The sequence below is a fragment of the Euprymna scolopes genome, chromosome 7 (genome assembly GCF_053919585.1).
Source record: "Euprymna scolopes isolate OS-2025 chromosome 7, ASM5391958v1, whole genome shotgun sequence".
In the NCBI taxonomy this organism is placed as follows: Eukaryota; Metazoa; Mollusca; class Cephalopoda; order Sepiida; family Sepiolidae; genus Euprymna; species Euprymna scolopes.
This window is the reverse complement of record NC_136488.1, coordinates 101,419,207-101,447,128: the sequence shown is the minus strand read 5'-3', so window position 1 is coordinate 101,447,128 and position 27,922 is coordinate 101,419,207. Positions and strand designations below refer to the sequence as shown.

Here is a 27,922-nt window from a genome sequence, read left to right as displayed (position 1 = left end):
AAAGAATTTACTACAAATGATCTGACTGATATCAATCTTCTTCCAATAATTTTCTTATTCTGGAAACACGGGAGCTGGCCTCAGTTCCGGCATTAACGCTATTCTTTTATGGTTTGCATTTCTTGTGAGATGCTATCTCTTATTATTTCTAAAGTTCTTTGTTTGCTATAATAAAACACTGATTTAAGATGTCCCAATAAGAAAAATCCCAAAACTCAAACCTAGGAATTTTACTGAACTTTGACATCCATTTCATTTTCTTGGAAATGTGTTCTCCAAATATTTGCATACCTCATTCAAAAATGTGATGAGGGTCGCTAATCGTTTTAGATCCTTCGCAATATTGATAATAGTGTGTCATCAAGGTGAGATAATAAAGTCAATTATAAATGATACTTGTATAATTAAAATGATGTTAAAAATCCTTTTAAAAAGGATCTCATACAGTGTGCATAGTGCTCCAGACGTTTGCACCGTCTTGTAATAGGAGGAAATTACTGTTTCCACTGAGTGGAAAGCTGTCAACAGCGAGTTTGTTAGTATGGAATTCGAGTTCCGAATTTTAACATCAACACATCTGTAAGGTCTAGTCACATTCAAATATTGTATTACAACAAAACAGCTATCTATTAATCTCCCCCTCCCTACTCTCTCATGTGTATAGAAAAATGTGACTTGCTTTGTCACTTTTTGAGCTAGAGTTGTTTGAATCACGGAAACATACATAATCAGAGAAAAGTGAGTGTCAAAGTCACTTTAATATTACAAAGATAAAATTCTAAATTAATCTCTTTCTGCTCGATATATATATATATATATTCCTCTCCAACTACAGCTTAAATACTTGTGGTGAGTCATTGTTTCTGTTTATAATGGCCAATCGTTTTATTTCTCTTTTGCTTTTATGTATTCCGACTATTAAAAACATAGGTCCCTTGATAAGTTACTTGCAAATTGCCGCTAATTAGAACTATTAAAATGGGAGTTTTTCAAACATAAAGCAATTCTGAAACTGTCGAATAGTTTTGTGCGATTAAAATATATAGGAAACAACTGTAGGGAAACCAACATTGATATAGAGTATATATATATATATATATATATATATATATATATATATATATATATATATAAAATCGTTTCCACATTTTTCGTTTACCATGAAATCGAGATATGTTTAACAGATTCATTCAACGATTCTTATCCAAACTAAAATTATCACGATAAAAAAATTTATGCAAAAAAATCCTTTCCAAGATAATTTCCTTTCACAAACTTCTGATACATCGAAAAACTTTATCTCAGATTTCGATTTATCATTGCATTCCTTTCGTTTCTGACATTTATACTTTATTTACTTTTCGTATTATTTGGATTATCAGGACTGCTGTTCTCATCTTGAGTGTTATTTTGACAACGTTTCTGTCGATGTAGCCTCCGACCTTCTTCTGGTATATCTTGTCGAACTCTGAAATTTGCACGGAATTTAAAATAGGCCTCTTCATTTTATCCAGCCCGAAAGAACATGTGACAACGTCGATACAGTACTTGGTAAAATGAAGTTATATATGACGCACTTCTGGAGGTTGAAGGTTCAGTCAACTAATCAATGTATATATGTTTTATTTATTCATTATCATTTTTATTTTACTTATAAATAAAAAATAATAAATAAATACTTGTTTACGTCTAAAAAATATGCACAATTTTCTCAGGAACAGATCTTGAAGGTTAAAGATGCTTATCAACCGTATTATCGTTAAAAAATAATATATATATATATATATATATATATATATATATATATATATATATATATATATATATATATCAGCTGTGTGTGTGTCTGGTCACGAATAGGCTCCTATATGGTTGACTATTTTAAAAAACTGATTATTACATATAATGATAAAAGATGTATCGAGACACAGGAATGGGTATGTTTGATCCTGCAGAACGGTTGTTCATTAAAATTGTGGAGTCTGCGTTCGCGCCGGGTCCACAAAGTATGAAAATAAAAAAATTTTAAATAAAAAAAAAAAACGTTTAAAAGTGTTTTTGATATAGATGTACATAAGAATACTTTGATAAGTATGTTTTAACTTAAATAGGGATGGTATAATAAAATTGTGGGGGTCTGCGTTCACGCCTGGCCTCCATAGAATGGAAATAGGCACAAACTTGATTAAAGACTTTTCATATCTATCTGCGTAAGTATACTTTGATAATTATTTTTCAGTTTGAAGAAATATGGTATAATAAAATTATAGGGTGTTCGTTCGCACCTGACCTCCATAGAATGGAAATATGTCACAAAGTTTAACAAGGTTTTTTAATATAGATCCACAGAATATTGTGATAAGTGTTTCAGTGTGAACAGGTATGGTATAATAAATTATGGAGTTTATCTATTTTATTTTTACTTTCATCATATTTTGCTTTGGTTTTGATACCCTCAAATTCGAAGCTATCTCTTTACAACCCTTCCTTTTCATAACCTATCATACTTTCATAAATCAGAGTCGATTTTCTGTAGGCTGTTTTTGAACCCAGTCAACGACGGGTACTTTTGCTAGTATATATATATATATATATATATATATGTATAAGTTGTACCTAGCTAGGGTCTCCCGGGTGTCATTTTACTTTTTATAAATAATTTTAATACTGGAATTGAAATAAGATTTCTTTGCTGACAAATAAAATACATTCGATATTTGGCTTATTAATAAATGTAAAATAAAATAAAAATTGCATCTTCACAAACAGTTGAATATTTGGGGTTTTTTTTCTCTCTCTCTGTCACTTCCTCAAAATAAAAATCTACCAGTATTTAATAAGAAGGAATATAAAAATATATTGCCCCCTAAAACGGGAATTGAACTCAAAATCACGCTTTAGCAGGTTAGCGTTTTTATCAATCACATCAGTGACAAAGTCACAGATAATCCAACATATGGACACGATATTGCTTAAGTAAGGGAAATAATATTCACTAAAAAAAAAGCGTATCAAAAAGGGTCTTAGGGGTAAAATTCGAAACAGTGTCTACTTAGATTTCTATCAAATTTCTTCATGGTGTCATTGGTGGCAGTAAGAGGACTTTCGGCGCTGGGAGAGTTTACATCTAGTGACGCTTATAACTATTTTTTGAGGGGAAAAAGTACCTCTGTTTTCACAGCACTCCACTTGAGTGCGTGCACTAGGGTAAATCAGATAAATTATTTGAAAACAAAAATTTGTCAAACTTTTTGTTTTCAATACCTACATATTTGTGATCTATTTGTGTTAAAAATTAATAGATGTTATGGGCCTTTAAAGTTTGTGTGAACACCAGTCATTTTGTTTACGTTACTAACTAAACAAAAGATGGTCACTTTGCTCAGAATCAGTATTAATGCGAACTTTAAACACTTACAGTTTCTACTAAATATTTAATATTTAGTTTTATGGTATAATAAATTATGGGGTGTATCTATTTTATTTTTACTTTCATCATATTTTGCTTTGGTTTTGTTACCCCCGAATTCGAAGCTATCTCTTTAGAACCATTCCTTTTCATAACCTATCATACTTTCATAAATCAGAGTCCATTTTCTGTAGTTCTGTAGGCTGTTTTTGAACCCAGTCAAGGACGGGTACTTTTGCTAGTGTATTTATATATATATATATACATACAAATGGCACAATCATGTTGACCCAAGTTCTCACCAGACCATTGAAGTTAAGCAGCAACGAGCCTGGCCAGTACCAAATGGATGATCATTAGGGAAAGTTAGACTCTGTATGTACCGCACCAAGTTGTAGAAATTTCCAGGTTGGTATCTGGGGGTGCATTAATTCACTGTGAGAGATGCACCTCCAGTCTTCATTAAGACATGCATCTAGGAGAAGGTAACTCTGTAAAAAAACCTGCACTGTACTGTATGTACTGTATGTTTTGTCTTGTGGCAGTCGTCTGCACCGACAAGGATTAGCAGTAATAAGAAAAACTGTGGTTGGTTCTACACAAAGCCTTCAGCAGCATAAACAAATCATCTGTGTGGATTTCTGAGCAACTTAACAGCTGTGGCGGAAACTCATAGGTCGAAATTGACGGAAGAGGCTATCATATATATATATATATATAACCTCTGTCTGTGTTTAAAATATTTTAAAAGCTTTAAATCATCCAGATTATCTTCATGCCGAAAAACTTGTGCAGTTTCATTCTCATTAAATAAGGTAAAACACAAATAAGTGGGATGGTTTGTGCTCTCACCTGGATGAATACGATTCCCACTCCCACGGGTACAATCCACATATTTCGTTCGACTTGTAACCCAAAAATAACTAACAGACATACACCTTTCCTTTTTTACTCATAAGTAAAGTACCATTTTGTGCGAATAGATTTGAAGTTAACTCCGGAACCACTGAACTGAGATTCTATACACATGTATCTTGTCTGATTTTCAAAGTCGGACTTAAATAGCACCTAAGCTGTCAACTCTACATATATTAATATATATTTTACCATTGAAGTAAGTTTTCCAACTTTGTGTTCAAATATAACAATTAACAACGCAACATTGAGATAACTCGATAGTGCAATATTCTTGGCTTTTGGGTCAAGATCAAAGTGTAGTATTTGTTCTTCAGATGCTACACTTCAATTTCTTGTTCTCTCTCAGTAGAGGAGAAATCCTTCACAACTGAGAAAATGTTTTAATGTTTGTTCCTTTCTCCACGTTAAAAAACGACCCTGGCGTCTAACTGTGCCCCGTGAGGAGGCATTGTAAATAGGAACTCGATAGTGCAATAGTAGAGCTATAAAAATCATAAAATATATATGTATATTTATCATTATATGTATAAACTAGCCTGGGTTCCCGGTTGTTTGGAGGTGTGCATTGAGTTTAAAAAAAAAAAAAGTGGTAATAGGCAGGCAGGCTCGAACTTGTACCGCAAAGGAGGGAAAAAAAACATGACGTCTTTGCCGTTGCGTCCATCACCAAACTGGAAGTGTCGAAAGTTTAAATTAAGGCTAGTCAATCGAAAAGAGGGCATGACAAAATATCAGCGGAAAGGCAACCCCTCCATGTTAAAAAAGTGCCTAGTTGAGGGTGAAAGAATTAATGTTTTTAGCCAATTTTCGATATTTGTTGTTTGAAGGGTCGAGCTACAAAACGATACTGATCTTGTGAAAATCCGTCGCCTCTGTCAAAAGTTTTAGGCAGATATACAAACATACATACATACATACATACATACATTTAAACAGACAAGTGATAATTATATTATACATGTACGTATACGATATAATCACTTTAACACACCGGTTCCCGTTAGATCGTCAAAGACAAGCAGCGTTGAACCTGGTCAGTACTAAAATGATGACCATTTGGGAATTTCGGTTGCCATATGTGCTCCTCGTTTATCTCGGTATTGTTTCCAATAGTCTAGCAGCACTTCTTGCCACTGGACTCAAGCAGTGCAGATTCAGGAGAGGTGTGGTTGAGATTGCGCAACCCTTGCTTCACAATTACTTTTGCAGCTACCTTTACAGAGGGTACCTATTGTCTCGCGACTGGAGGGAAGCATCAGTGTATATGTACAGGTTTCACTCTTAAACGAATTAACTAACGATGAATTTTGGGTGATAGTTGCTGCATATAAGAATGAGTAATGTGGAATATATTTAGTTTAATTTAAGTTTCATGGCGATGAAAGGCTTTCATGAAAATTTATATATTTCTGATTTTTGCAAAAATTTTAACAAGAGTTATTAAGCATTAATAAATATTTCCCAAATTTCGCTTTTCATTAGTATTTTAAAAGGGTTATAGAGGGGGGGCATAATATATGTACGATTTCACATTATAAAATTAAAATATTTCGGATTTGTATTAAATTTGATTCATATTCATTAGATATCAATTATGCAAGATTTCATGGATTTCAATTTCTTAAGCTTAAACCTTAAGTTTTAGACATTTTATAGAATTAATGGATTTTAATCAAAATTCGATAAAGATTCTAGTTTTTAGTAACATTATGTACTTATATTATATTCATATTAATCCTCCTATGGAGGCATAAAAGTGGTACAAAAATGTTGCCCGTCCTTGGTCGGATATTCTTTCGAGTCTTGTATATATTCATACATTGCTTGTAAATCTGTATTGGTTAAAATACAGTTTTAAAAATCTTTAAGTGACTTAGATTTTTTTTTCTTCTTTTTTTATTCGTGGATCGAAACCGGATCACTTCGATGATAATTCGTAACTTTAATTCTTAGCAAAGATGAAGTAGACAAAAATATTTTTATGCTCGTGGGGTAAGGAAGGGTATTTTCCAAGCTTCTTATAGATGATATTTCAATATCTTATGAATGGATCATGCTGATGCTAAAATAGTTTGTCTTGTTTGAATTTAGAAAATTCTTTTGTATTTTTTATTATTTTATTTTAATTTTTTTTTACAACCTGACTGTACTAGTTTTTTTTATAATGATTAGTTGAAATTGAAAGATAATAGATTACTGCAATTCATTTCGCTATGGAATAAATTGACTGAGATATTTTTTATACTTGCCACTTCATGATGCACTAAGTGTTCCATGTAAGGGTCGATATAAAATAAACATTGGGTAATTATGCAGTATAGTTAACAAGAAAAAGGAGTGCAAAAAAAATTAATAACTCTTACCAAACGCAAGAAAATTTACTTTGCCGCGTACCTATATAATTTTCACGCGTGTTTGTTTTTCTTGTAAGATTTATTGTTTATGCAATTGTTATCGTCACTTTCACTTGGATAAGCAACAAATGCTTTCCAACATGGCTACTTTTTTTGGGGGGGGGTATGGATAGCTAATTTCATGTTTAAAATGTAGTAAACAAATAATTTATTGAAAAGTATGAGCCCAAAAGTAATCATCAATCGGTTTAGAGTAATTTTTTTTATCATTTGCTTTTTGTTTGTTTTTTTTTTTTGTTTTTGTAAGCCTGCAATTCGCGACTAGTCCCCCCCCCAAAAAAAAAATTGGTGTTCGTGTTGAAAACCACGCGTGTTTAGCTTAGTAATAGTAACGATAACAAAGGCATAGATAATAAATCTTGCAATCAGTAAACATACGTAAAAATTATACAAGTAAGTAAAGTAAATTATCTTGCATTTGGTAACAGTTATTTGTTGTCTACTTGTTAGTTTTCTTTCTAAATGAAATGCACAATCGCCAACCATTGATTCAGCTTTGTATGTTTACTATATATACAAAACGGTTCAAGGTTATATAATGATTCAGCAGAATACCTTGTGTAAACGTTTAATTGCAAACAAGTTGCTATTGAATCTTTAGCTAGGGCATCAATGAAACACTGGTTCGGGTTAGATTATTAAAATCAAACGATGTTTAGTCTGGTCAGTAGCAGACAGCCAACCATTTGAGAATATTAGATGTTGCATCTAGACAGCGACCCCTACCTGCAAAAAAAAAAAAAAAAAAACTATACAACGTTGTCATTTTTCCTGAATGAGATATTGATATGCTGCTGGGAACGAGTTGTGCATTTAATATTTCCTAGAAACTTTCTCCTTCCGCCCAAGTTGAATGTGCACCAGGCACAACCAAGTAGCAAGTAGAATTCAATCGAGGGTTCAGACTTTCTTCAATGGTATTAATGAGTAATTGAACTTCATTTTGATTCACAATATCAAATTAAACTTGAGAGTTCAATTTGAACCCGTCATATTCATGTACACTGATTCATTTGGCATCATTGCTAGTTTTCAGTAATTTAACAGGAGGTCAGAGTTCAATTCTAAATCAATTCATACCAAAAACTTAAAAAGTACTTGATGCCCTTTTACTAATTTTCTGCGTCTTACTATCACAATAAAAAAGCGTTTCTTTTCTCCTTCCGTGAACCTAGTGTCAGACACAATTTCCGTGGACAAAACTTCTTTGCGAGAATTTTCGTCTATAGATCACATTCTCGTGGGACCGCTTCCGTGCTGATCGCAATTTGGTCGACTTCAAATCTAATGTCAGCAGTTCGTCGTGGATCGCCTTATAAGCAACCAAATGGAGTTTATGCAATTAATCCATGGTTGTACATAATATTTTTCATCTTTCAATTGACAATAATTCTAATCTAAGTAAGCCACATACTCTAGTTGTCCTTGGCCTTGATAAGTTGTGGCTCTTAATAGCTATATGTGCGTGTGTGTGTGAGTGATCTGGTGAGGACTAAAACAAACCAAAATCAACTAGGAAAAGGTGTGGAACCTTCCCTAGATCTCTGTGTAGTAGTTATTGAAGAAGGCGCCTTCGTGTTTCCCTCGACTACAGTCGATCCATTTATTTTATGATTATTGAGTGTGTTACATCTGAGTTGATCTGTTTTATTGATAATTGTTTCAACAAACATCTGTGCACAACTACATTTCCAACTCGTTTTTTTTTTGTTTGTTTGTTTTTTTTTTTTTCATTTTTCTTTCATTCCGTGTTCGTTCAACATTCATCGGCGTTTAATTCAAATCGAATCAAAAATCTCCAGCCACTTAATTTTTGACACTATTCTTTTCTATGTGAGCTTTAAATAAGTTCAGTTATTTTACTACCCGTCATGAACATTTTTTTGTATATTTTTTACAAACAAAATAACCGCCTCAGGACGGGTATTAGCAATATGTATAGCATTAGTTTTTAATTTGAATATTTTTTAAGGGTTGGCGGGAAAGGCGGTTTCGGAAGTACTTATCTTCAATGGTAACGTTTTTAAAAGCATGTGCCGACGTTGCTCACCGTGTTGCCTTGAATACATATCTCGTAATTCATAAAAAAAAACAACAAAAAAACTCATGTACCACGTAACTGACCATATTGCTTACAATATACATTCCATAGTGCATAATGATCAGTTCATTATTTTAGGAGTGGATCGTGTATGCATACATATATATGGTTTTTTCAAAATTAACTATTTAGAACTATAAATTAGTATCAAAATAGCAGGTTAATATTAGGGCACCATGTATTGCATGCACATACCTTTATATATTACTAGCCTGGGTGGCCGGCGTTGCCCGGGTGTTTGGAAGTGTGTGTTGAGGAAAGAAAAAAGCTAGTAGTAGGCAGGCAGGCTGAAACCCGTACCGTGAAAGAGGGAAAAGACTTGAAAAAAAAATGACGTCTTTGCCGTTGCGTCCATCGCCAAACAGAAAAAGGCGTAGGTTTAAATTAAGGCTAATCAATCGAAAAGAGGAGATGACTTTCGAAAATATTGGCGAAAAAAAAAAACGACCCCCTCCTTGTAGAAAAGTGCCCAGTTGAGGGTGAAGGAATTAATGGTTTTAGCCAATTTTTCGATATTTGTCATCCGAAGGGTCGACTTAAAAACGATACCAACCTCGTGAAAATCAGTCGCCTCTGTCGAAAGTTTTAGGCAAGCATACAAACATACATACATACATACATACATACATTTAAACAGATAGGTCAGATTTATATAATAGGTTAAACTAGTCCGTTCTTTATTTCTTATATTTATCTTTAGATATAATTAGCATGCATGTATTCATGCATTAATATTTTCTCTGCGATACTTCATTAAAGAATAGTATAAAAGTTATTGAACACAACTTGCTATTATAGCCCTGACTTTGGAAATACTGCATATTCTTATTTTATCCAATGTTGTTAGGAAGCATTTAATTCTGCAAAGTTTCAAAATTATCGCCCCAGAAAGTATTTCGCTCCTGACCTAATCCTCTACCTCTAAGAGTCAAATACATCCTAAGATGGAATACCGTTGCACATTTGGGGGTGATGGCCCACAGAGTATCATTTACTGCTTTGACAGAGTACAAAACTGCCTTCGAAATCCAGTGGAAGATGCTAGTCTTTCTCTATTCTTTTGTTATTTTCATGGTAGATGGCCGGCCATGGTTCCACCCTGCAAAACATTCACAACAAAACCTCATCTACAACCATTGTAAATAATTCTCTTGTTTCCTTTAATAAGAAAAGAAAAGAATAAAAAAAATTAAAATAGTCCAATATATATTGATACTAGCAGGTCACCCGACATTGCTTGGTCATAAAATATGCTTAAATATGATATTTTGATTTATGCCGATTTTGTATTTTTCATATTATATTGGACCCAATATATAGTAATAAAAAAATAACTTGTCCGCTACCACCGAGAATCGAAACCAAAACGTTTAGCTTACAATTAACTTTTTCTTTTGGCGTTACTGCCTGAGCTATGAATACATGTTTGCGTCAAGGCTCAAAATTACGTTACACATGCATAATCGTAATCTCGTTGTTCGACATTCACCTGTCAGAAGTTTGGCCTGCAAAACTTTTTATATATATATAGAAAGAGGTTTGTGTTTACTATAACTTTTTTACGCAAATATTATGCAAGTATAAATCAGGTAAAATATCTTCAGGTATATAATGATCATCGCATAAGAAAACCGAAAAAAACTAATAAGGAATTGGTAAAAAATGAATGTTTAAAAGAATATGCAAATTAGTTAGATCTTTTGCAATTGAATGCAATTCCATGATCCATATATAATGAAGTTGTAGTTTTTAAATAAATAGAAAAAAGGGTTTTTAATATGAATATCAACACTCTAAATATTTTTTATGGGTATAGATTACGCTTCGTAAGGGGACATAAGATTCAAAACTGTTTTGTTTATGGAATTAATTTTACCTGCCCTGTGACGGGTCGTGTATATTTATTAATAAAAATCATGAGTTTCTCTGGAGGTAAATCTCCGTATTTTAGTCACTTTTAAATTATGCAATATAAAAACAAACAATGTGAAAAAAATCGCATGTTTTCAAATGTTCAGAGATAAAATCCAGATGTTTGAGTTTTACAGCATATCAACTACCGTTGGGTCATTTTATAGTGAAATTTGTTATTGTGTATGCAAGTAATGTGGACTTACAAGATTTTTTGCTTACAGCACTTGGACTTCCCATTCAGTACTGTCCAGGTTCGATGTTGCTTAACTTCGATGATTTAACAAGAACTGTTATGCCAACGTGATTATAATTGTACTTGACATTCTAGTCAGTTAAAGACTGGCAAAAATTATAGCCCGTTAACTTAGAATTAGTGCTTTATGCCAAACTTCTAGAATAATTGTGGTATTGTAGTGACTTAAAAGAATAATTTTTATGGTATTTTGTAATGTATATATTTTTCAATTTATAAAACACGTATACCATTAAAATAAAGTATTTTAGATTTACCTAGGATTCTTATTTTTGTATTGAAATTATAAAAACTACTGCCTTCGTAAAGTGTTCTTTGCCTATTCCTATTTTTGTCAATTAATCACGTTTCTATGTTCGTACAAACAAACTTAAAACAACTTTTTAATATCATATAATTGGAGAAATTGAATACTTATATGCCCGTTAATATTGTTGGTTTTATTCCATTTCAACACTTACAATATCAGTTAAATGGATGACAAATGATTTATTCTTTAAAATAAACTAAGACATTGAACAGATACAATATAATGCAATATCAAATTCTCATAAATATTTCATCCGATAGTCTCCAATAAAATGCCGACCAAATACCATTTTTACTCTTACAGATTAAGATCAGTAATAGCATATTCCTTATAGATTAAGATCAGTAATAGCATATTCCTTATAGATTAAGATCAGTAATAGCATATTCCTTATAGATTAAGGTCAGTAATAGCATGCTGTTTATAGATTAAGGTCAGTAATAGCATATTGTTTATAAGTTAAGATCAGTAATAGCATGTTGGTTATAGATTAAGATCAGTAATAGCATGTTGGTTATAGATTAAGATCAGTAATAGCATGTTGGTTATAGATTAAGATCAGTAATAGCATGTTGGTTATAGATTAAGATCAGTAATAGCATGTTGGATAGATTAAGATCAGTAATAGCATGTTGGTTATAGATTAAGATCAGTAATAGCATGTTGGTTATAGATTAAGATCATTAATAGTATAGAACATTTGAAGATAGGATTATGTAACTCCTCTAATTCCTTAAAACGTTTGTATGATTGTTTGGTTGTTGCTGGTTACCGTGTTTTTAACTATTATAAAGATCATCCCAAGTTGAACATTATTTTCCATTTTCTTTTTGATTCAGAAAGTTTGTTTCTTTTTTGTGTGAAGATGTCTGTGGCTATTCATAATATGCGAGTGATGTTGTTTGATTTTTCGATCTAGCTATGCTTTTGCTGGTTAAGATATTATTTCTTTTGAACTTACATTATTATTGTTCTCCATATGATTTTACAATTTTTTCCAAAAATCTATTACTCTATTAAAAAAAAACAATTAGCTAATTTGTTCATTTAAAATTTGGCTCAACTATAACTTTCTAGTCAGAACATAAATATTGAATGTCCACAATAATTGGACATTTTTTAACGTTTTAATTAAATCACATCTCGTTCTTCTCACGCAATAAAGCAATAAATCCTAAGTTTTTCAATCCAATCTCTCTCCGAAAGTCACGTTTTATTTGTAGTTTTCTCAGGCGATACATATTCTAAATGTGTAATTGAATAAAAGTTGCTTGTCTTCAAAACCAATGTTAACGCATTATTGTCCCAGGCCACTCTATAAGTAATGGAACACAATCCATATTGTTGATCAATGTTAGTACTCAAATAATGTGCCTCATCTTTTGACTGACAATAATCTGTCTCATTAAAACTTATCTTCGAGTGGCTTTTGTCCTTAATAAACGGTGAACCAATAGTAAAAGAAAAAAAATATGATTCAAACAGCACAGGCAATCGCCATAGTCTATGATTATATTCATTATGTCATTCAATCCGTCCCTTGATGCCTGTAATGAAATCCTCATGCTGCAGTCAATGTGTGAGAGCAAAACTATTAATCTTAGATATTAAAAATCTGATTATGTGAAATTGCTATTAACAATAGAGATGTGGGTGTCAGCAAGTTTCTTTTTATTGCTAAAACCTAAGGTAATTATCTGAGCTTTGGCGATTCATATTATTATTATAATCATTATTATTATTATTATATCGATTTTCAGTATTTACTTCAACAGTGCTCAATACATGAGTAAAGCTAAGTAGTAAGTTATTAAATATATATGACAATTGTGCTACACAGCTAAAATGCCTGACGAGTCCCTAAGGAGGATAAAAAATGGAGGACTCTGTATCATAATTGCCATATATATATATATATATATATATATATATATTCAAAACTTAGATAATATTCGCCTATATATTAATAAAAAAAATATTGCAGATTGACATTTTTAGTGGTAACTGAAATGAAACTTTAGTGTGTAATAGTAAAAATAATAATAATGATGATAATAATATATATATATATATATATATATATATATATATATATTTTTTTATGATTGACAAAATATCAACGACGTTTATGGGGACTTCTAGGATCCATCCTAGTTTTTCCGAAAAACATTTAATATAACTCTCAAAATTCTGCAGACTGGCTGAAAAGAATTTAAGTACCAAATTGCATTCATTGAATTCATACATATGCATTTAAATTTTCTGCTAGTAAAATTTTATAGACTGAAGAAGACCCCCCCCTATAAACGTCGTTGATATTTTGTCAATCATAAAAATATATGCTCATGAAATAATAATTGGTTGTACCTAAGTGCATTCGAATGAAATATGCAATTTTTTTTTTCTGTTATAACTAAGGTTTATATGATGCTACATTAAGATCTGTAGCCGTATACTATTTTGTGAGGGCGACGGTGGCTGAGTAATTAACGGCACAGGCTGAAAAACTAGGTGTGCTGAGTTCGAATCCTTTTCCTTCCACAGAAACATTTTCATTAGACCCACACGTGACCTTATGTTTAATCTCCTGGATAAATAAAATAAACCTTTGTGTTAATTTAAATATATAACACACACACACACACACACATACTATTTATTTCTTTTGATTTTTGGAAAGTTTATAAAATGTGACATATGTAAAAGAAATTAAAAATAAGTTCTTTATTTCTATTTTTTACTAAAAGCTTTCACACGTGTCATCATAAGTGGTGTTCTCTGGAATTGGTGTGATCAGAAGTTTCCCAGATTTCCAGTGCTCTACACCATTTTTCTATACGCATTATATGCGAATTACTTAGCATTATTAATGATTATAACAACTGTTTACCATTGATTTCTTGCCAATAAGAATCATTTTTCTTTGGAAATTGAGTGCCAATACGGCTGCCCCAAGGTTATTATTTAGAAATAAATATACTTTGCCATATAATTTACATATATGCTTATGGTATGTACAAAAACGCCCTATAAATAAGATGGTAATGGTTGCTGAAAAAAGATGACGCTTTCTCGAAATGTCCAAAGATATTAAGAAATATTAGTGGCTAAATCAACATAGATTGCGAGGGTCTAGGAAATACATTACTAAGAGAAAATGGGTGACTTATGATTATAAATTACAAGCTAATCAAAACAGATTCTCTTTCAAACATTACTCCAACCCACAATGCAAGTATATTTTAGCATGTATTTTGTGTTAATGTATATGGAAAACATAAAAAATTTTTTATATATATATATATGGCATAATCAGGTTGAAACACCGGTTCTCGCCGGCTCATCAAAGTTAAGCAAGGATGAGCCTGGCCAGTACCACATGGGTGACTACTTGGGAATGGCAGGGGCTGTATGTACTGCGCCGGGACGTAGAAATTCCCAGGTTGGTATCTGGAAGGGTGTAATCGACTGGGAAAGAAGCAGTCTTCATTAAGACATGCATGTAGGAGAAGGAGAAACTCTCTATGTAAAAATCTGCAGTCTATTGTCTGCTCTGTCTTCTAGCAGCCACTGCACTGACTGAGATTAGCAGCTGTACCAAAATTGTCTTGGTTCTGCACAAAGCCTGCACCACTATAAAAAAAATCATGTGTGGATTTCCCTACAACCTGGTTGTTGTGGCAGACCTCATACGTCGGAATCAACGGGATTGTCATCATCTTATAGGAAAAAGGTATTGGGAAAAGAAACGTTGATCAAATCGCGTTTCGTATAGCCTATTGCTAATAGAGATTTGGTATTAGTCTGAAGCTGAAACTTTACTATTGCGGTTATTAATTATGCGTTCATGAAACCATCTTTCCAGACATTATTTTTACATTGTTTTACTCAGTGTTGTCCAGGAACAATAAATGTACAAATCTAGTATTACATTTAAAAGGGATAGCTCCGATAAATTAATTACATTTTTTTTTTGGTCTATTAAAACAAAAACGAGGAATGGGTTGGTGAAGAATAAAGACAGCCTTAAGGAGAAGGACAATAAAATGGGGGAAAGGAAAAGAGATAACTAGAGGTAGAAGTTTTCAAATGATGTTACATGCACTATTTAAATTCTATTTAGGTTTTTATAGCCCCAGGTAACGCCGGGTTAACCTGTTGGTTTACATATGTATGTATATATATACACATATATACATAGTGTGTGTATGAATCTTTTCCACCAAAAACATGGTAATATATATATATTCCCCTTTTATACATTTTTAGTCGCGTGCAAGCGACTCTATAAGCCACTCCATCGGTCGGTCGGTTGGTCGGTCTGTCGGTCTGTCCGTAACACTTTTGTGCTTGGCCTTTTTGGTTAAGATCAAAGGTCTGTTGTTAATGGATGCTGTTCTTTTGGCCAAGATCAAAGTGTAGTATCTGTTCCGGCAGATACTGCAAGCTATGACTAGCAAAGACCAGATGTGAGGGCAACCCCACATGCCTGACCTTTAACCAGCTCCCATTTCCCACCTCTCGGGAGCTGGTCCCCTTTTTCCCTTCCCCCTCCCTTCACTCCTTACATTAAAAATTGGCCTTGTGCCTAATTTGCTCGGTGGGGGAGCAAATAAATACCATCTGTTCCGGCAGATACTGCAAGCTATGACTAGCTATGACTAGCAAAGACCAGATGTGGGGGCAACCCCACATGCCTGACCTTTAACCAGCTCCCATTTCCCACCTCTCGAGAGCTGGTCCCCTTTTCCCCTTCCCCCTCCCTTCACTCCTCACATTAAAAATCGGCCTTGTGCCTAATTTGCTCGGTGGGGGAGCAAATAAATACCATCTGTTCCGGCAGATACTGCAAGCAAAGACCATATGTGGGGGCAACCCCACATATAAGACCTTGGTCAATGTAGGGGCAACCCTTCATACCAATTGTCACTATCCAGCTCCCCTACTCCCCGGGGAGTTGGTCCCCATTTCCCTTTCACTCCTCACATTAAAAATCGGCCTTGTGCCTAATTTGCTGGGGGAGCAAATAAATACAGCTTTTCTTGGTCTTTTGGCCAAGATCAAAGTGTAGTATCTGTTCTTACTACATGCTGTACTTATGTTTGTCACTTTTCTGTATTAATTTAATGTAAAATGATCACCCACTTTACAACCAGTCAGTCTCAAAGCCATTCAAGTCATTCTCCAGATCATTCCAGTTATTTTTTAAGATTCAATTCATTTCATTTAAGTTCATTAAAGTTATTCTAAGTCATTTACTTTTTATTTATTTAAGTCATTTCAGCCCATTTTTCGGTCATTTTAGTTTATCTTTAAGAATTTCATGTCAATCCTACATTCACGCATTCATTCATTACACGAGAGCACGCGACTAATGGCTATCTGCCTTGTTATATGTATTTCCGTATTTCTTAACTGCTGTTTCCTTTATCTCTCCTGTTTTTACACCATTTTTCTGTACTTCCCTTTTTCTCTTTTCTATCGTTTTTAGTGATCGCCATAATTTTTTAACGATCACCATTATCAATTTTATTTTCGGTTTCGATTCTAGCTGATGGCATTCAAATCATTTGTTGTTGTTATTATTATTATTATTATTATTATTATTATTATTATTATTGGCATCATGACTATATTGCGTACAATATAATATGAAATAATCGATAGAGAATTGATTTTATAATAATAAATATGAAATCAATGTAAATTAAAATATCATATTTAAGCATATTTTACGACCGTGCAACGGCGGGCGCCTCTGCTAGTATACATATAAGGTGGATTTTTCCTAAATCACTAAAGCCACCACTGGTTGTTAAGTCATTTTTCTTTTGTTCAATAAGAAAAGGCTGATTTCTACCAAATTTCTTGAGCCCTCTATCCTTAGTTATTTGGCTGGATTTTATCTTTCTATCTTTCTCTCTTCATCCCTCCATCTTGTCTTGTTCATCTTTATGGCAGTGTTCTCTGGAAACTGAAAATGATCATTTTTTTTCCCATAAAAGCTAAGACTCCAGACAATTCATGAAACGGGTAGGGGAGTTAAATGGCTTTTGGCTTATAAAAAAATACACACCCCTACCATTTTACACAGATTTTCGCACTCAGTGTCTTGTAATTATTTTGACTTCCTTAGTTGAAACTGATTGAAGTTCAGGAAAAAAGTTTTCAGCGTTTCCCTTAAAACGCACATAAAGGTCTGTGGACCCCAGGTTGGGAAAGTTATCTTGATTTCTGTTTTTGACATTTGCTACTCGCATCTCCGATATATTTGTTTGTATATAACAGGCATTAAAATTACAATTAGAAAAATAAATAAATGTCAATTTCCAAAACGTTTTTTTTTTATTCAAATCGAGAACAAAGTTTTATAAATTAGTTTTTGCATTATTTGTTGTAGTGGAACGACCTCGTTTACGAGGGACATGTTGCTTTGAACGAAGCAAATGCTTAATATTGTAATTGTGTCGAAACACGGTGGTTCTCGAAAGACAAATGTTCATTAAAACAAACACCATCATCATTATTGGCATAAAAAAAAAAAAAACAGGTGGCTGTGTCCATAGTTTTGATCTGCCCGAATTGTTTTCACAAGAGGAATGGCCTTGTTTCTCGTTTTACCATCTGGTCTCAGGAATTTTTATATATATATATATATATATATATATCGACACCTGTGTCTTGTGAAGTCTTCAAAGCCATTGCTTTCTCTCTCTCCCTCTCTCTCTCACACACACACACACACACACACCACATTTTATTCTCTCGCTTTTTACTCTTTCATTTTTTTACTCTCTCTCTCTCTCTCTCTCTCTCTCTCTCTCTCTTTCATTATCGCTTAATCTTTTCTCCCTCTCTCATTCTCTGTTTACCTTTTCTCTCATTCTCTGTTTACCTTTTCTCGCTCTCATTCTCTGTTGGCCCTTTTACTCTCTCCTGTTCGATGTTGGCCTTTTTTATCGCTCTCTCTCTCTCTCTCTCTCTCTCTCTCTCTCCCTCTCTCTTCTTCTCTGTTCGCCTTTTCTGTCTCTCTCCTTCTCTGTTCGCCTTTTCTGTCTCTCTCCTTCTCTGTTCGCCTTTTCTGTCTCTCTCATAATCTGTTCGCCTTTTCTGTCTCTCTCATAATCTGTTCGCCTTTTCTGTCTCTCTCATAATCTGTTCGCCTTTTCTGTCTCTCTCATAATCTGTTCGCCTTTTCTGTCTCTCTCATAATCTGTTCGCCTTTGTTTTTTCTGTCATCTTTCTCTTTCACTGTCCCCATTTCTCTTTAGCTCGCTCTCTCACTCGCTCTCTATATATCCTCTCTATTTCTCCTTTTCTTATCTTTCTTTTCCCACTCACTCGCCATTTGTTTCGGTCTTCTTGTCCTTTTTTTTCGTATCACATTTTTGTGTTTATTTAAAAAAATTAATGCATTTCTTTTAATATTCATACTTCCCATTCAACTTTTTTTTATATGTATATTTGTTATTTCAAAAACTTTGGATTTCTGAATGAGTTTGTGTGTCTGCCTTTTCAAGGATTATTTTTTTTTTACTATGTAACCACAAAAGTAAATCTCTCGATGTTCTAATACATGAACATCCATTATTCCATCATTATGAATTATACAAGCAGGATGATTCCTTTTTTAATTGGTCATTTTTTGAGATTTTCAATGAATATTTAAAAATAATCAATAACAGTTACTTTGACTATTAGTTTATTCGTAGGGTTGTATGCGTGCAGCATCCAACGGTTTCAACTCGTTTTGGGGATCTTAATTTATTTTTCCCACTCTCCTCCATCACGGTCTCTCTCTTCTCTTTTACCGCTCTCCTTTTTTGCTTCCTTTATCACCGCTCCCCTTTTATTTTTTTTCCATCTTCACTCTTCTTTTCTCCTTTCTCCATTTTCGCTCTCCTTTCTCTTCTCCATTTTCGCTCTCCTTTCTCTCCTCCATTTTCGCTCTCCTTTCTCTCCTCCATTTTCGCTCTCCTTTCTCTCCTCCATTTTCGCTCTCCTTTCTCTTCTCCACCTTCGCTCTCCTTTCTCTTCTCCACCTTCGCTCTCCTTTCTCTTCTCCATCTTCGCTCTCCTTTCTTTTCTCCGTCCCTGCTCTCCTTTCTTTTCCCTGTCCCTGCTCTCCTTTCTCTTCCCCGTCCCTGCTCTCCTTTCTCTTCCCCGTCCCTGCTCTCCTTTCTCTTCCCCGTCCCTGCTCTCCTTTCTCTTCCCCGTCCCTGCTCTCCTTTCTCTTCCCCGTCCCTGCTCTCCTTTCTCTTCCCCGTCCCTGCTCTCCTTTCTCTTCCCCGTCCCTGCTCTCCTTTCTCTTCCGCGTCCCTGCTCTCCCCTCTCTTCCCCGTCCCTGCTCTCCTTTCTCTTCCCCGTCCCTGCTCTCCTTTCTCTTCCCCGTCCCTGCTCTCCTTTCTCTTCCCCGTCCCTTCTCTCCGTTCTCTTCCCCGTCCCTTCTCTCCGTTCTCTTCCCCGTCCCTGCTCTCCTTTCTCTTCCCCGTCCCTGCTCTCCTTTCTCTTCCCCGTCCCTTCTCTCCGTTCTCTTCCCCGTCCCTTCTCTCCATTCTCTTCCCCGTCCCTTCTCTCCTTTCTCTTCCCCGTCCCTGCTCTCCCCTCTCTTCCCCGTCCCTGCTCTCCTTTCTCTTCCCCGTCCCTACTCTCCTTTCTCTTCCCCGTCCCTGCTCTCCTTTCTCTTCCCCGTCCCTGCTCTCCTTTCTCTTCCCCGTCCCTGCTCTCCTTTCTCTTCCCCGTCCCTGCTCTCCTTTCTCTTCCCCGTCCCTGCTCTCCGTTCTCTTCCCCGTCCCTTCTCTCCGTTCTCTTCCCCGTCCCTTCTCTCCTTTCTCTTCCCCGTCCCTTCTCTCCTTTCTCTTCCCCGTCCCTGCTCTCCTTTCTCTTCCCCGTCCCTGCTCTCCTTTCTCTTCCCCGTCCCTGCTCTCCTTTCTCTTCCCCGTCCCTGCTCTCCTTTCTCTTCCCCGTCCCTGCTCTCCTTTCTCTTCCCCGTCCCTGCTCTCCTTTCTCTTCCCCGTCCCTGCTCTCCTTTCTCTTCCCCGTCCCTGCTCTCCTTTCTCTTCCCCGTCCCTGCTCTCCTTTCTCTTCCCCGTCCCTGCTCTCCCCTCTCTTCCCCGTCCCTGCTCTCCTTTCTCTTCCCCGTCCCTGCTCTCCTTTCTCTTCCCCGTCCCTGCTCTCCTTTCTCTTCCCCGTCCCTTCTCTCCGTTCTCTTCCCCGTCCCTTCTCTCCGTTCTCTTCCCCGTCCCTTCTCTCCTTTCTCTTTCCCGTCCCTGCTCTCCTTTCTCTTCCCCGTTCCTGCTCTCCTTTCTCTTCCCCGTCCCTGCTCTCCTTTCTCTTCCCCGTCCCTGCTCTCCTTTCTCTTCCCCGTCCCTGCTCTCCTTTCTCTTCCCCGTCCCTGCTCTCTTTTCTCTTCCCCGTCCCTGCTCTCCTTTCTTCTATTTATCTATCGCCACTCTTCTTCGTATTCTTTTTCTTCTTACTCATTTCCCTCCTTTTGTATTCTTCCTATTATTCATCATCCTCACTCTCACTTTTTATCTCTTTTTTTTTTCCTTTCTATCCTCTCTATCCCCTTTCTTATCTCTCCGTCTCACTTTACTTGCACACACGTGTTCTTATTGTCTAATCAAACCTGGCTTTCGCTTCCTTATTCCTTTGCTCCTCATCCCCACCACAATCACTGACCACCACCACCACTGCCATCTTCGACTCCTCTTTCCATTCTTAAATGTCTTTCAGTACAACATGGCGCTACTATGCTTGGACTAGACAGACTTAGTACTCCTGCTGCTGCAACGGCATTTGTCTGTGCGAACCTACCTACACACGTGCGTCTCCGTTCTCGCCTGCTCTTCCTATGTGCACGCATGTCTTTCGAAACTATTTTAGCCTCTATCTTTTTGCCAGTTTCGTTTTTACAATTGACTGGTAATGTTTACGTTTTTCAACACACACATTTCACTCCTGTTCCTTCTGTCTCTTTGCGACTGTCGTAAAATTATTGTTATTGTCGTTGTTGTTTTTTTTTTGTTTTTGTTTTTTCTCCGACTTTTCTTTTCTGTCCTGTGCGCTTTTTTATTCTTTGTTGCATTTGTCTTCACTTGTTTCCAATGCTTTCCAATGCTTTGCCCTCCTTTCTCAATGTAGGACATGATCGGTACTGTCAGCCAGCCAGCCAGCCAGCCAAATAGCCTTACACAACTAATGATACAATATGACATATTCTCTTGCTTGTTAGCTACAGGTTGTTAAATAACTAAATTGCTACACACACGCACACGAAGAGAGTGGGATTTCCAGAATCTTTTAAATAGTGCTCAACACATTCGCAGAGGCTTATACTAATTAATGGCTATACAACTGTAATCATATTGTGACTATAAAATAATTCCAACATTGATTTGCTACTGGGAAACTAAAAGCTGACTTGTATTATTTTATGTAGATTATTCGAGCGACTGTTCTTATCTTAAATGTTATTCACGAGTTCAAAGAAGCGTCGGAGGTTACATTGGACAAAACGTTGTAATAATCACATCCAAGAAAAGAACAGCAGTTCGAATGATCTAAATACAAATGATCTATTGCCATCTAAAAAAAAGAAATTTCCAAAATATAAAAGCTAACGTATTTTCTACCTTTATGATAAATGAGTTATTCATATTCAGCGTTGCTCGGGTGGAGACATTTCTGTTGAAAATAGAAACATAAAAAAATGTTTCGAAAGTTTGTTTTTTTATTTTTATGTGTAAAACTTTAAAATATCTTCATTCAGAATTTTTCAAATGAGAATTGATATTTTGTATTATTTGGATTATATTTTTTTATTTATTTTAAAAAAATAAAATTGAAATTTAATATGGTCACCATTGCTGCTACTATTAGTATGTTGGTCATTATTAAAACATGCGATCATGTCAGAAATAGTCTTGTCACGTGGATACATTAGTTTTTAAAGACTCGAATTGAAATGCAGTGTTTAGCCAAGACCAGTGTCGGATCTTCCATAAAGAAAATTGAAGAATCCGGATCAAATATTGATTTTGTAGGAAGAAACGTGTCGATGACGAAAATAGAGAATCAGACAAAATTTATTTTGTGTGTATATATATATATAATAAAAATTACAATAAGTTTACCAAGGTAATCAAAATGGTAAACTTAAAATATATTATAAATATTAAAGAGTTAATATTTACAAGTAAAATAAACTCAGCCAGATGTAAAAGCTCAATAAAACCAAAAAGGAAATAGAGCTTATAATATGAACAAATGATTAATAAAACATGTTAAAAGACATCTTGAAAAAGAGTTAAAAACATATTTAATTTTAAAAAAGGAAGCACAAGATAAGTGGATAGTCCTTAATCCGCGAAAATCAAAGAAATACTCTCCTTCTCATCAGAGGGCAGGAATTAGCAAAATGTAGGATTAAGGACTATCCACTTATCTTGTGATTCCTTTTTTAAAATTAAATATGTTTTTAAGTCTTTTAACATGTTTTATTAATCATTTGTTCATATATATATATATATGTGTGTGTGTATGTATATATGTATAATAATAAAGAAATGAATGTTACAACAATATATTTAACCGTCTTAACTCGTATAAATTTAACGGTGTATATGTTTGTGCATACCCTTCAGAGTGAAAGGTTAGAGAATTTACATAATATCTATAACTGTATTTTCGTGTCAAATTTACCAGGAAAAACTGAAGTGTTTCCAAATCTCTAAGTGCACTAATAAAAAGACTGAGGACATACCCCTCCCTTTAAAACTTTAAAACCTTCTATTTTAATGAGATTTATATAATATATCTGGGAAGACAATGCAATTATCTGGGAAGACAATGGAAGTGGTCACGAATATCTATATTATCCTCTGTCTCTAAGTGACCCTCAGGGACACAAGCTCTCCTTTAAACTTAAAATACATATATCTGAATTTATTGAAATAGAAACTATATAAGACATTATGAAACGGATTGTAAAGAACTGGAACACTTTAAGAATGAATAAAGACATAGTCAGTAGAATCTGTTTCTATTGTATGTATGTATGTATGTATGTATGTATGTATGTATGTGTATATATATATATATATATATATATATTGTGTGTGTGTGTGTTTAGTTCCTTCAACTATAACCGAAACCAAAACTTCTGAAGAATTCTTGATAAAATTATTTATTTAAAAAATAGATTACTAAGGTGCCATCAGCTATAACCGAAACCAAGACTCATGAAGAATTCTTGATAAAATTATTTTAAAAAAATAGATTATTGGAGTACCATCAGCTATAATCGAAACCATAACTAAAACTTATAAAGAATTCTTGGTAAAATTATTTATTACAAGAAATGGAAATACATAACAATTAAACGACCCAGATGTAAGCGTGACACAGGAAATAACACCCACGTAATCATATTAATATATAGGTTAGGCTGTGTATTTGAAGAATTTACAGTAGAAAAATCCCATTTAGTAAAATGATTAGTGTTCGCTAATGGGTCGGTAAATCAAGCTTCAATGCTTCAGTCATGTTTATGGCTAAAAGAAAATGGTAAATAAAGCTTCCTTCCTTTCAAACGCTCGGCATTATAAAGTGATGATCATGGGTAAATACGGCAAGATAGTGGTGCTCTCCCCTACATCTTTGTATAATGTAATGAAAAGGCAGCTTCTGAGTCATACTCGACTAAAAAAAAGAAAAAAAGATTTATTTTCATAATCTGAAATAATTGCTGTTTATTTAAAAAAATTATTTTCATAATCTATATATCTATAAAAGTGAAATTCTCTGTGTGTCTGTCTGTATGTGTACATTTCCCTACCAAACTACAGTCGATTTTCGATTTACAGACACAAAATTTGATATAAGAGGTATTGAGATTTAAGAACATCTTTTTAATCAGTTTTCGGCCATAAAAATTTGGCTATCAAGGGGTCAGAGTTCAGCAATTTAACTTTTGAAAACTCTATCAAACTCATCTGCCAATTTCGGGTCTAAACACTTTAAATTTTAGATATAGGTAACTTGGACATGAGTCAAACTTTTTAATTTGATTTGAGCCCAAAACAATAAATACTAAGGAGTCAAAATTGGGGTCAAAGTTTTTAAAAAAAAATTGACCTCTGCGGTCTTTACCAAATTACTCAGCCAATTTCTGGTGTAAATATTTGAACTTTTACATAAAGGATATTCAGAGATAGAGAAGCTTCCCAATCTCCGTTTGGGTCGAAAATTTGAGCTGCTAAGGAGTCAAAGTTCAAATGATTTGATCTTTGAGGTCTCTAGCAAACTACTCTGCCAATTTTTGGTCTAAACATTTGAAATTTTACATAATGGGTATTCAGACATGCGGCAAGCATTTTAATCAGTTTTGGGACGAAAATTTGGCTGCCAAAAGGTCAAAGTTGCAAGAGTTGACCTTTGCAGATTCTACCAAACTCTTCCGCTAATTTTGGGTCTAAACACTTGAAATTTTAGATGTAGTAACTTGGACATGGGTCAAACCTTTTTATTTTGATTTGAGACCAAAACAAATGTCAAGAGGTCAAAATTGGAGTCCAAGTCAAAAAAAATAAATGACCTCTGCGATCTCTACGAAATTACTCAGACAAATTTTGGTCTAAACATTTTAAATTTTACATAAAGGGTATTCACACATAGTTATGAACAGTACATAGGGCCCGAGCAAAACCGGACTGAACTGCTAGTCTGAAATAATTACAGTTTAATCGATCGTTTTCAAAAAATGTAAAGAAAGAAAACCTCGGTGTGAAACTTATTTAATAGGTACATTTTTTTAATAGCCAAAACGGAAACAAATTAGTCTTTTTGTTGAATTTTATTGAAGCCAAAAACTTATTCACCTTCTTATAACAATAACACGGTTTAATATCCATTGGCCTACTTAATCCATCCCAGCCCTTTATTTCAAATGGACAATAGTTTAAAAATTGCATTATTCTTCTGTTTTACAAGGTTCGGCAAATGGTGGAAATAAAATCTTTAAATTTCAACTTATTTCTTACTCCCAGTTAAGCATATCAAACTTATTTTCAAGCATGCACGCGCTATACATGTATGCACACACACATATCTATATAATTGTGTGTGTGTGTGTGTGTGTGTGTGTGTGTGTGTGTGTTACCTAGAGAAAGGTACCCTAAGCATATTCGTATGTAAACTTTTTCAAGAAGACAATGGAAGTTGTCCCAAATCTGTAAGTGACCTCTCTATAAGGAAGCTGTGGGGTCAGAACCTTTAAAATTTTAATGTGTTCAATTTTTTATGAAATTGAATACATTAAAATTTTCTAGAGAAAACATTGGAAGTTGTTCCTAACTTCAATCCTAATCCTTATGTTTCTGTCTAAGGGAGCTATAGGAGCAGATCTGTCACCCTTCCCATAACACTTCAAGTACGTTCATTCTTGGAAAAAGCTAAGCATCTCTTATGAGGTTGAAACTAGACTTTTGCAGTGTATAATAATTTGATTAAAAAAAATCAAAGTAATATGGTGTTATAAGCAGGACATAAGATTCACGTTTCCGAGTTTTTGAGGTAAGGATTGATTATCCATAATATCTGGATTCTTCAGACTACTGTTCTTATCTGGAGTGTTATTTAAACAATTGGTATTAGGCGTTAATAAATATTCCCTAAACTTCATTTCATTGGAGTATTTTAAAAGGCTTTGCGGCACATATGGACACACGTTCCCTTTTGAAAATTTTAAATATTTCAGATTTGCATTATGTTTAATTTATAGTCATTGGAAATCATTTAAGAAAAATTCTTTGAATTTCAATTTTTTTTTTTCAGACCCTTTATGGTTAAAATTTAAATCTTAGACTAAAATAAAAAAAAATCATGTGATGAAGTTTGGATTAAAATTGGAATAAGGATGCTATACATAAGATTCAGTATTATCATATCTTGATTTTAATCTTTGTTACTTTGTTAACATAAAAGTGTCAGAAACTGTCTTGCTTGGGAAATTGATTTTATTCGTTCTGGGATGAATATTCTAGTTTATAATAAAATGAGGCAATTAACATGTAAAATCAACAGTAGTAAGAAGTCTGGTGGAAGCATAAAAAAATCTATGATTTTTTTTTTTTTTATATATATCTTTAAAAGTAAGGGAACTTTTTTTCTTTTTTCTTTTTAATATTCAACCCAGTGTTTTTAAACCTGTTTTCCCTTCATAAAATCCTTCTAATAATAGTGATGTTCTAAGATAGCCTTGCATCATATATTATTCTGCTTGCCCCTTCTTTAATTCGTCCGTACATTACACTTTGCAAAAGGCCAATCTGCTTTAAAAGAAGCCAAATTTGTAAAATTGGGCTTTAAAAAGGCTAATTTGGCAACCTTGGACAAGAATATAAAAGTAGCCTCCTTTTGATGTAGCCTCATTTTCGAATATCTTAATAATATATGATCATTGCTGTAATGGTGTAAGAAAGGTAACTCGTAGTAGTAATTCCGACGTGCAACTGTTCTTCACTGGAGAAAAAAGTCAGTGAAACGTTACGTACAAAATGGAACATTCGAAAGAAACAGCGGAAAAAAACGAACACTGTCAAGAGGTGCTCGACTGAAGGGGTAAATTAAAGATACTCTTACAATGTGACTTTATTATTTGTATTAAACTATGTAGCACAATATTACTTACTGAGTATTTATTTGTACTTATGAATTTATCTTATTTGGGTTAGTTCTATATTTAAAATACAATGGACACTATTTTCATAGAAATGTTAATCCCACATTTGTTGTAGATAATGAATTTTTCATGCCAAAAGCTAATTCTTTCCTTATTCAGAAAAATATCAGCTTTATCAAAACTTTATATTGGTTGAGTCAATATATTTTCCATTCTGTGGAATTTCCATAGGTCCTGCTAGTGAGAAAATATTTTACGATCTTATTTATTTCTTCTTCGTAATGCAAGCAATATTTTTCTTTTTATAGACAGTTTAAGTAAAACATGTCTTTCACAAATTTATTGACAATTTTGAAAAAGAAAATCAACGTATTTTCATGACAATTAATTAAAACGCATAATTGGATCGTTTTTTTTTTTCCAGTTTATTTTTAGTTTTGTACATGTATAAGGAAATTACCCCCACCCCACCCCTGAAAATTCTGGAATTGCCTTTGCATGTATGCGCAAAGGCATGATAGTCTCTACATATTTATCAGTATCTTTTTGGCAAATTCTTAAGTAATTTTAGGGTTCCAAAGAACCTTGGTTGGGAAACCCTGATCTAACACTTAGTAAAAGGATTTTTTTTTTTGTTTGTTTAATAGCTACAATCAATTTAACTCTAAAATAGTTTGCATAACTGTAATTTAGCCATTTTGTATAAAAATATTTCAAAATTCAGAAATTCGCTTGTATGGAATTTTATTTTCCCAAGCAAAAATGTTGTTATTGTTGGAAAAAAGTTCCTTTTTAATGTTATTTTTGTTTTTATTTTATTTTTCCTCAACATCTGGGTAGTTATATTACAAGTTCGACTTTTTCAGATAGTAAAATTTTAAATACGTTTGCACTCCTTAAGGTTCGAGTTCAAAGTTT

General features: G+C 34.0%; 1 protein-coding gene and 1 pseudogene across 6 annotated transcripts in view; both read left to right on the top strand.

Annotated features, from left to right (window-relative positions):
* Window positions 1-27,922, top strand: part of LOC145279864 (uncharacterized) — a 333,260-nt gene that overhangs the window by 104,366 nt on the left and 200,972 nt on the right. The gene's annotated exons all lie outside the window — the stretch shown is intronic.
* LOC145280559 (U2 spliceosomal RNA) lies at window positions 16,354-16,465 on the top strand (annotated as a pseudogene).